The sequence below is a fragment of the Bos grunniens genome, chromosome 3, assembly GCF_055505025.1.
Source record: "Bos grunniens cultivar Pamir isolate PY7600 chromosome 3, Bosgru_T2T1.0, whole genome shotgun sequence".
In the NCBI taxonomy this organism is placed as follows: domain Eukaryota; kingdom Metazoa; phylum Chordata; class Mammalia; order Artiodactyla; family Bovidae; genus Bos; species Bos grunniens.
The window spans coordinates 106,975,641-106,984,724 of NC_141167.1; the positions used below are offsets into that span (position 1 = coordinate 106,975,641).

At 54.3% G+C, this 9,084-nt stretch overlaps 1 long non-coding RNA gene across 3 annotated transcripts in view; it reads left to right on the top strand.

Moving 5' to 3' along the window:
- The window catches only part of LOC147376678 (uncharacterized), a 22,389-nt gene extending 18,782 nt beyond the window's left edge, over nucleotides 1-3,607 (top strand). For 2 of the 3 annotated variants that reach the window (XR_015161132.1, XR_015161133.1), the window contains 4 exons: nucleotides 316-529; nucleotides 1,055-1,180; nucleotides 2,560-2,721; nucleotides 3,265-3,607. This is a non-coding gene — a long non-coding RNA (uncharacterized LOC147376678). The remainder of the gene's footprint in view (nucleotides 1-315; nucleotides 530-1,054; nucleotides 1,181-2,559; nucleotides 2,722-3,264) is intronic. The other variant, XR_015161134.1, reaches the window with a different exon arrangement.
- Nucleotides 3,608-9,084: the final 5,477 nt, after the last annotated feature.

The window sequence follows — 9,084 nt, forward strand, 5'->3', positions numbered from 1 at the left end:
AGGGGCCATGGGGAGGGGGCAGTGAGTCATGTTTCCATGTGTATTTTTCAAACTTTCCGACGGGAGTTTGGAAAGCAACCCTCTTTCCATTGCCAGCTTGGACCTGGCCAGCCAAGGGTCCCTCTGTTTCTACAGGGCTGTGCCCTGGCCCACCCCTCAAGTCTGCCTTGGTTCCTGGGATCTCAAGCCCTTCTCCCTCTTGCTGGCTCACGCTGTGTGAGCTCTGGGCTCCTGGAAGTACCCCCTGGGGAGGTGCCTTGGTCTCTTTTCTGGTGCCATTCCACAGTGAAGGCCCTCCATCTACCTCCATTTCAGGGTGGACCCATGGGGCCTGCAGTCACTCTGGCCGACCCTTCGACCCTCAAGAACCTCCATCAGCGCCAGGGAGCCTGGGCTCGGAACCGCCTCTGCCCCAGCAGCGCCCTCTTTGTGCCCTTCCCTCCCCTTCCTGCGCCCCAATTTCCAGAGGGTCTAAACACACTGACCCCCAAAGAGAAGCCCTGCAGAGCAGAGACCTCACCCTGAGAAGGTGGGTAAAAAGAAGAGAGCCCCTGTCACGTGTCAGGCCGAGAGCTGGGCCCTCGGCACGTCTTCTGTCCTGGGAAGGGATGTCAGGATGTCTCTTCTGCATAAGGAAATCGGGGCTCAGCCAGGGCAATGGTTGGGAGGTCATCTCAACCCCTTCTTGCAGGCTGTGAGCCCTCCCACCCTTCCCCAGAGCTTCCATCTGCTCCCCCGAGGGTCCTGGGCTAGCGGTCCTTCTCCCCTGTCTCCTCCCAGCTTCTGACTAATTCTTTCTGGCGGCAGTTGTATGCCCTGCCCCCTACTGTGCCCATGCCAACGACAGCCCACATCACATGGGCCACATCTGGCTCCATTTGAGCACACCCTCCCCTCCTCTGCCCTCCCCCTCCTCTGCCCAGGGGCCAGGGCAGGAGGGACTCCTGAGAATCCCTCTTCTCTGGGTCCAGCAGCCCCCAGTTGCCTGCCCTTGAACAGCCTCTAATGGAGTCACTCCTTCCCCGCCTTTCCGCCTCCGCATCCTCTCTTGCAGCCTGCACCCCCTGGACATCTTGACTCCATCCTTCAGCATCCTCTCCCTCACTGTATCCTGACTGCTTGGACCACCCTCCTCTCCAGCCCCCACTGAACAACAGATTGGGAAGGGGAATTTCACAAGGTTTGAGCCCGCAGAGCTGTTAGGGTAGGCGGAAGGCCTGGCAGCCCTGGGATGAAGTTGCCCCTAGCCCAGCCCTCTGTCCTCTTACCAGCTTGGGGTTTGGTGGGGGTGGGGGGGGCATTGGTAGGGGTGATTCCAGGATATGTGTGCATGAAGGGATGTGGCCACGCCTGTGTGGTGGGGGTGGAGGGCTGAGGAGAACAGAATGGCTCACCCTCTTCTTTTGTGAGGATGGGAGGAGCCTGGAAAGCCCTCTAGCTACTGGCTTTCCTCCTCCTTCCTCCTTACTTAGCAACTGTTGCCTGGTAAATATTTGCCCCACCAGGATCTGGGGCTGGAGTGCTGGCGTCAGCTTGGGCAGCTAGCTGCCCCTCTCCTCAATTCCTGGGCTCCCCCTCTGCCCAGCTTGCCACTCCTCCTGGTCCCCCCTGGCCTGGGCTCCAGATCTGACCCCCTGCCCCTTGCCTCAAAGCTCAGTTCTTCGTCTCTCACGGTAGACTTCTTCCCTAACCTCCTTCCTTTACTCACTCGTATGTCTCCCTCATCCCCACTTACCCTCTGTGCTCACCTCTCTCTGGTCCATCCTCCACCCATGATCCACTAAGGTGAGGCCCCCACCTCCACCCCACACCCCGAGCCAGACAAGTCCCCTTCCCTTACCCCACTACATCCACTGAGAGTCCAGCCTGGCTAAAGCTTCAGGTACATCATTGGTGCTCACTGAGCCCCAGGACCTCAACTCTCTGCTGCAACAGGAAGTGTGCCCCCACCCCTAAACCCTAGCTGAGCTCCTTGAAGCTCCAGGCAGAGGGAAGAGAGGGGATATGGGATGTTTTGATAGACACCTCAACCATCCTCCATTCCCAGGCCGGGAAGCTCTGCTTTGGGAAGCCAGGACCATTTTCACCTCCTCTGGGGATGAGATTGAGGGAATCCTGGCCAAGAGGAAACAGATGCCCCCTCAGCCCCTCCCTGGGCAGCCTGGGAGCACAGCCTCAGCCCATGCATCCTGTCTCTCCCGACCAGCCCCTGCTGCCTCACCCTGCTCCAGTGGTTTCCCCATTATCTGTTACTCTGATGAAGACCCCCTCAAGGGTCGAGGGCCAAAGTGAGGTGGGCTCTCAGGGTGCCCTGTAAGCTTTGGATTTACTGGACAAAGAGGGCAAACGGGGTGCTACTCTGGGGCAGGCCTGTGGGCAGCATAGGGATGGTGGGACGGGGCAATCTAGGGAGTTTGACCAAGGCGGGTCTAGAAATGAGGGGGCTGGTCTGTGTGGTGCCCTAACTCCTCCCAGCTCCGAAGTTCTGGCTTCTAGGCAATGAATGATGAAGCACTGGCCCAACACAGTCCCTCCCTGACCCATGACTCCTCTCTCCAGGAGCTCTTGATCTTGGCAGAGACGCTGCCGAGCCACCTGCCCCACCTGGCAGCCCAACCACTTCTCCAGAAAGAACCCTTTGCTCGGTCCACCCACCAGGAAATCTGCAGATTAACACCATCCTCCTTGCAAGAGTTCACCTTCCCAGTGGATCCCCCTAGTGTGAGTGCCTGGTGGGAGAGGTGGGTAGCCTTCAAAGCAACCCACGGAGCTCAAGGGCAATGGGGACTGGGGCCTCAGGTGGGTTTCTAGTGAAGGTGATGAAGGGGAAGCTCAGGGACCCTCAGCTGCACAGGCCTTTCCAAGACCCTCAGAGGAGTCTGCCCGTGTTTCCACATCGTCATATATCTGTGTAAAATCTGTAAAAGATATTCTTATATTTTAAAAAGAGACTCCCCGCAAAACTTGGATGAACATGTAGGGAGACCAGCTGTCGGGTTTGCCAGGACCTGTCCTGGTTTGAGCACCACTACTCCCTTGTCTTAGGAAACTCCCCAGTGCTCTGCAAACAGGATAGGCGGCTACTCCAGTTTCAGGGCCCCACTGTTTGGTCACGTTTGGTCAGTACCCTGAGAGCGGAGGGGGACAGGGAATCCTTTTCTGCCTCACCTTCTGGAAATGTATGGGTGTGTAGGGCTCGGGGACCCTGCCCTTCCAGCCCCAGCCCTGGAGTTGTGGAGCTTCTGTTTGTTTCCTTGACAACAGGGAGAGGAAACCCCCATTTAGGAGACCTCGGAGGCCCCAGCAACCACACACACATACAGAGACACACAGACTTACAGGCAGCCGCCCACACGCAGGGGCCTGCGTCAGTACGAGCCGTCAGCACTGCCCGCCTCCGGGAGGGAAGGAGGGAGGAACCACCCAGCCGCAGCCCGAGCCAACCTACCAGCCCCAGCCGATCAGCCCGGGGCCAGCCGGTCCACATGGCTCCACCCACATCTTCGATGCCCCGCCCCTTCCCACGCCCACCCTCCCCCACCCTCACCTGGTGGGAGGGGCCAAATCTGGGGGATGGAGAGCAAGAGAGGGAGCTGTCACTGCGGAATTCCTCTCTGGCCCTAGTCTGGTGTGTATTCTGGTGTGTCCTGTGACAGGTCTGGAAACTAGAGGCTCTCAGGTGGGCGGCTCTCTCGGCCCAGTTGGATGGGGAAGGGGGTTTGAAATGTTGGGCTGGAGCTCCCAGGCAGATCCTCAGATTTTGCAGTTGGATTTCCTGCAGGGTTTGAGCTGACGGGGTGGGATGTTAGGCTGGAGGCGGACACCTGGACTTTGAGGCCTTCTTTTGTCACTGTCTGCTGCGTGGCCTTGAGCAAATCAGTTAACCCGCCCAAGCCTCAATCTCCTCATCTGTGTGATGAGGGTAATGGTGTTTGTGCGTCTCTAAGAGATTTGAGACTGTTATGGTAGTAATCTTAATTGTCCAAGGGTCACGCCTGGGAGACCTGCCCAGCCAGGTGTGAGATGTTAAAGGCTGGTTCTCTGCCCATTATCCAGCGGCCCTTTCTGACCAGGCTGGTTCCCTGAAGGAATAGACATGGTCTCTGGCTCAGCAGGCAGCACCCCCACATCAAGGTGATGTTAATGCCCTCCCTTGAGGGGCCCTGTGCAGGGTGTTATGTCTCCTGTGGTAGCATATGATGGGGTCAGAGCACTATTTCAGGAGTTCTGGGCAGGCCCACCTGTGTGACCTTGGGCAAAATTTTTCTTCTCTGGCCTTAGAAGCCTATTTGTAAAGAAAGGGGCTTATTCCCCAGAGGCCTGAGGGCCCTCTGGGCAAGGGATCACCAAGAAGGGGTCCCAAAATTTCCCTGCTAGAGAGGCTCTGGGGGTGAGATTTCATTCAAATGAAGAGTTCTTTGTCTTTCCAAAGGGCTGTCAAATACACATTCCTTCTAAGGGCCTTCCTGGCTAAACTAAGCTAAGTGAATTGCCCACAGCCTGCATCATTCCATCTAGCTGAGTCTGAGCGGGAAGAAGGCAGTCTAATCAGCTGGGCGGCCTGAGGTCAGTTAGCCAACCTTTCAGAGTCTGGGGGTTTTGGTGCATAAAATGCCAATAATAATACCTCCTTCCTAGGGCTTAGGTGGAGATTAAGTGGGATCAGCCCCACACAGCCCCTCGCCGGGTGCCTTGTACGTGACAACCACTTACAGAACAGGAGAGTCCTTCCACTCTCAAGGTTATAATATTCACCTGTGCACGAGTGACTCAGCAGTTCAACAGGTGTTTTGTGCCAGACCCTGTGATCAAAGAATGAATAAGAAAGGGACCTTCCCTCTGGAACCTACTATAAAGGGATCCTCAAACCATGGCTGTGAGCCAGCTCCCACTTTCCAAATCAGCTTCCACTCCCTAGACCCTCCTCCAGGAGTTCCCCTCTTCCCATCCCTATGGGGGAGTTGTCTCCCCAGTGGCCTAGGATCCATTTGAATGCGTCTCTCCCACTCCTACCTGTCTAGAACTACAGCCTGATAGTAAGTGCTTGGGAGAAGGCAATGGCACCCCACTCCAGTACTTTTGCCTGGAAAATCCCATGGATGGAAGAGGCTGATAGGCTGCAGTCCATGGGGTCGCTAAGAGTCAGACACGACTAAGTGACTTCACTTTCACTTTTCACTTTCATGCATTGGAGAAGGAAATGGCAACCCACTCCAGTGTTCTTGCTTGGAGAATCCTAGGGATGGGGGAGCCTGGTGGGCTGCCATCTATGGGGTCGCACAGAGTCGGATACCACTGAAGTGACTTAGTAGTAGTAGTAGTAAGTGCTTGGTGTTCAAAGTCAAGTCCACCTGTATTAAAATCTCAGTCCTGCTACTCACCATATGACCTTAGGTAAGTGGTTCACAACTGGACATGATTTTGCCCCACAGGGGACACTGGCACTGTCTGAAGATATTTTTGATTGTCATAACTGGGGGCAGAGGTAGATAGAGGGCCAGAGAGGCAGCAAAATATCCCACAGTGCCCAGACCCTTCCCCACCCAATAAAGAATTATCAGGCCCAAAATGTCAGTAGTGCAAACTTTGAGAATCCCTGCCTTAAAGGAATAATTTAATCTCCCTGGGCTTCAGTTTGCTCATCTATAAAACAGGGCTAATAACAGTACTCACCATGTAAAGCTATTGTATAGGTTCAACATAGTAATGCGGATACCTAGTGCCTAATAATAGTAGGTACTCCACAGTCCTCCCCACATGAATCGTTATTACTATGCCCCTCAAAGCCCTCCTCATTTCACCCTTCTGCTGAGCCCACTGTTTAACTTGCTGCCTCTGACTCCTTCCTTGCAGGTCTCAAGGCCTCCCTTCTCTCCTTGAGCCCAGCCTTTTCAAGCAGTCAGATTCCCTCCCGCAGGTCTCCATCCCTGAGCCAGGTGGCTGCCTCCATCTCCCTCTTCTCCAGTCCTGCCTTTGCTCCCACACTTTCCCACCTCACCTCTAGTGTCTCCCTGCTCAGCTGAGCTGTGTACCCTCCTCAGCTCTTTCCCACTTCAGCACCTCTGTACAGAATTCCTCCCAGCACCAGTCCACCCCAACTCCTCCCACACGTCCCATCAAAGTGGCATGAGATAGTGAAGGAATCATGGTCCAGGCCACCTCTTCCATGTTCTGGCCTCGGCCTAGTAATGTCTAGTTTGGGGAAAGTCAGCCTCAGCAGTAAAACAGGGAAATGATCCCCAGCCCATAAGGTGGTTTTGTGGACCAGATTGAGAATGTTTGTGAAAATATACTAAAGAGTGTCAAAGTGTCAGTTACCCAGTTTGTTGAGCAGTATCCTACGTGCGTGCATGCGTGCACGCTAGGTCGCTTCAGTCGTGTCCGACTCTTTGTGACCCTCCAGACTATAGCCCGAAAGGCTCCTCTGTCCATAGGATTCTCCAGGCAAGAATACTGGAGTGGGTTGCCATGCCCTCCTCTAGGGGATCTTCACCAGGATTGAACCTGTATCTCTTGTGACTCTCGCATTGGCAGGCAGATTCTTTAACACTAAGCCACTGGGGAAGCCCCAACAAACTATAATTTTGTCTTTTATTTATGGGCCATCTCCTTCCACTTGGATGTCAGCTACATGAGGGTTGGGATTTTGATCTGTTTTATTCACCGCTGTCTCCCTAGTGTCTAGAGCAGTGCCTGGCACACAGTGGATATTCAATAAATCTTTGTTGGATGAGGGAATTCACTGTGGGCATAAGGCACTTCTGTAAAGCCTGAAATCTACCTCCTCCAAGAAGCCTCCCTTTAAATGCATGTTACTTAAACATGGCAGCATCCCCATGTTATAGACAAGGAAACAGGCTGAAAGAAAAGATACAACTTGCCCAAAGTCAGTCAACTGGGAAGTGGCAGGGCCAGATGCATTTGTTCATTTAAGGAACACTGAGCACCTCCTGAATGCAGGCACTGGGCCAAGTGTTAGGGACACAGATGTCCAGGATGCCATGGGAAAGAGGAGGGTCCCCTCCCCAAGGTCATTGGTCTTCAAGACAAGTGTCTCTTCCACTGCCCAACAATTGTATTCTGATAGTTGGACCTTTGCACTCAACAACTATATTCTAATATCACTTACAGATGTTCCAACTTCCAGGCTTCTGGAACCCATTTGGAATTCATTATCCAGTTCAGGGTTCTATGCTGCTCTTTAACTGCTCATGCTTGGTATCGCCTCTTCCTGTTTTCCCTACTGGTGGACAACTCCCTAGACAGCAAACATGTTAGCTCAACCCTCATTTCTTTGATAGTCACTCTGCCCCTGTTATAGATGAGGAAGCTGAGGCCCGGAGAATTCAGCAGCAGACCTGTCATCACCTGGCCAAGTGAGAGACAGGCTTGGAAACTGGTCTCCACCCAGACACAACTCTTGCCAACCCTTACCTCCAGTAGGCTCCGCTCCTCTGGACCTGGCCTTCCCTGCCTTCTGCTTTTGCTGGGACTGACCATCTACACCCTGGCAGGGGGAGAGCAGATGATGACATCTGGGATTCAGAGTTAGGCTTGAATATTTAGGGTAAAGGCCCACTTTGAAGTTCAGGTTTAGGATTGAGGCCATTGTGGTGGTGGTGAACCCTTTGGAAAGAGAGAAACTTAGGGTGAGAATCCCCTCTCCTTTATCCTGTGTCTTTTCTCAAAGATGGGGAGGTGTGAGAGAGGAAGGGTTAAGTGTGATTTTGCCTCCCCAGCCAGGAGGGGAAGTCAGGCCAGGCCAGGCAGGGACTGGGTGGGGCAGAGGCCGGGGAGCCCTGTGGAGGGGGGCTGAGGCAGTGGGAACAGCCACTGTCCCTCACGTTTCACTGGCTCATTCACCCCCACCTCTGGTTCTGACTTGGGGAACACGAGAGGGAGAAACAAGGAAAGACTTTGTTTTGTCTGGGAAGCTGAAGGTGGGTGCCCCACCCTGAGGGAGGGGGCTGCAGGGAGGGGAACCATATCCCGGGTCCCCCAACTCTGAGTATCCTGGATGCTCACCACCCTGCCCAGTCAACCCCTGGAGATGGGAACCTGCCATCCCTCAGGGAGTGTTTCTCTCCCTGAACACTCAGAGTCCCTGCCTTAATCCTGCCCCAGCTCCAGAACAGAAGACCTGTCCAGCCCTGTTTCTCTTGTGTATCCTGATATCCTGGAGCTGTAGGAGTTAGCAACATAATTTAATTTCCCCAGTTCCTCACCAGAGAATAAGCTATGGGAGGCCCAGGGTCAGGGCAGGAAAGCACGTGGGTTCTGGAGCCTCAGCCTCTGCCACCTCTTAGGATGAGATGGTTGGTGGGGCCAGGACCTGGATGGGAGAGGGGAGTAGGAGGCTGATTAAAGGGGTCTCCCGTGAGTCCTGAGGATGAAGCTCCAGAGCCTGGGGTGGGGAAGCTCAGGGACTTGGATGATCCTGTTTTGTGAGAAGGCCTGGCCCCTCCCCAGAGCCAGTGGCAAAGCAGACCTGGCCAGAGAGGAATGTGGAGATAAGTGCAGTGCTGGCCCAGCAGTCAGCAAGGTTGTGGGTGTCTTTGCTGTCTCGACCCCCATCACCCCCCTTTTCTGGCTGAAACCAGGATAGAGACCCAACATTGGCTGTCCAGCCCCCAGCCCTGCTCCCCCTTTCAGGCCCCTTTGGGAACCACAAAAATTTGGGACCTGGTGTCCTGGCAATGTGATGAATGCATGCACAGTTCTGGTATCTGTTTTAAATTATCCATTAAAATAAGTACAGTCCTGGAAAAAAAAATAAGTACGGTCCTGGGGTTGGTGGGGTGGGCTGGGCTGGGCTGAGGACTAGAAAGGGACCAAAGCTGGGAGGAACCTCAGGCAGGCTCTTTTTCCGACTGCTTGGGTCCAAAGGAAGGGGACGGGGTGGGCAGTACTTGGGTCCTATTCTTGACCTCCTCTGGGGCCTGGGGGTTGTTCTTTGGGTCTAAGATCCAATGGTTGATTTCAAAAGGAGATTAACCTGGGGCAGAAGATAGGAAAAGAATGACCCCAAACTCTGGTCCCCACCCTGAATTTGAGGGTGTATAAGGAACTCAGGATCCAGAACTT